Raw genomic sequence first — 498 nt, forward strand, 5'->3', positions numbered from 1 at the left:
GTGGGAAATTATTATCGGTATTAATCGTGAGAAATAATAACGAGCATGAAACAAGAGGCTTGAAGTCGTCTCAATCTAACAAAGACATTAATATCAAAAATGCTACATGTTGCACCTTCACTTGTGGTCCAGGCGCCGGGTCCTGATCCAGGCGCCGGGTCCTGATCAAGGCGCCGGGTCCTGATCCAGGCGCCGGGTCCTGATCCAGGCGCCGGGTCCTGATCAAGGCGCCGGGTCCTGATCAAGGCGCCGGGTCCTGATCCAGGCGCCGGGTCCTGATCCAGGCGCCGGGTCCTGATCCAGGACGTCGGCATCACAGCAGCGGCCTCTGCTCCAGCGGCAGACTGTCCAACAGGCACTTGAGCTGCTCCTCGCCCAGCTTGATCTTGTCCTCCAGTTTGCGCTGCTCGATGATGAGCGCCGATTTCATCTTGACGAAGTGCCGGTAGTCGTCCAGGCTCCCGGCGTCCAGGTGCACCTCCATGATCCCGGAGACCA

Source organism: Seriola lalandi, unplaced genomic scaffold (assembly GCF_002814215.2).
Source record: "Seriola lalandi dorsalis isolate HSWRI2012SDOR001 ecotype SW California unplaced genomic scaffold, Sedor1 jcf7180002054899, whole genome shotgun sequence".
NCBI classification, from domain to species: domain Eukaryota; kingdom Metazoa; phylum Chordata; class Actinopteri; order Carangiformes; family Carangidae; genus Seriola; species Seriola lalandi.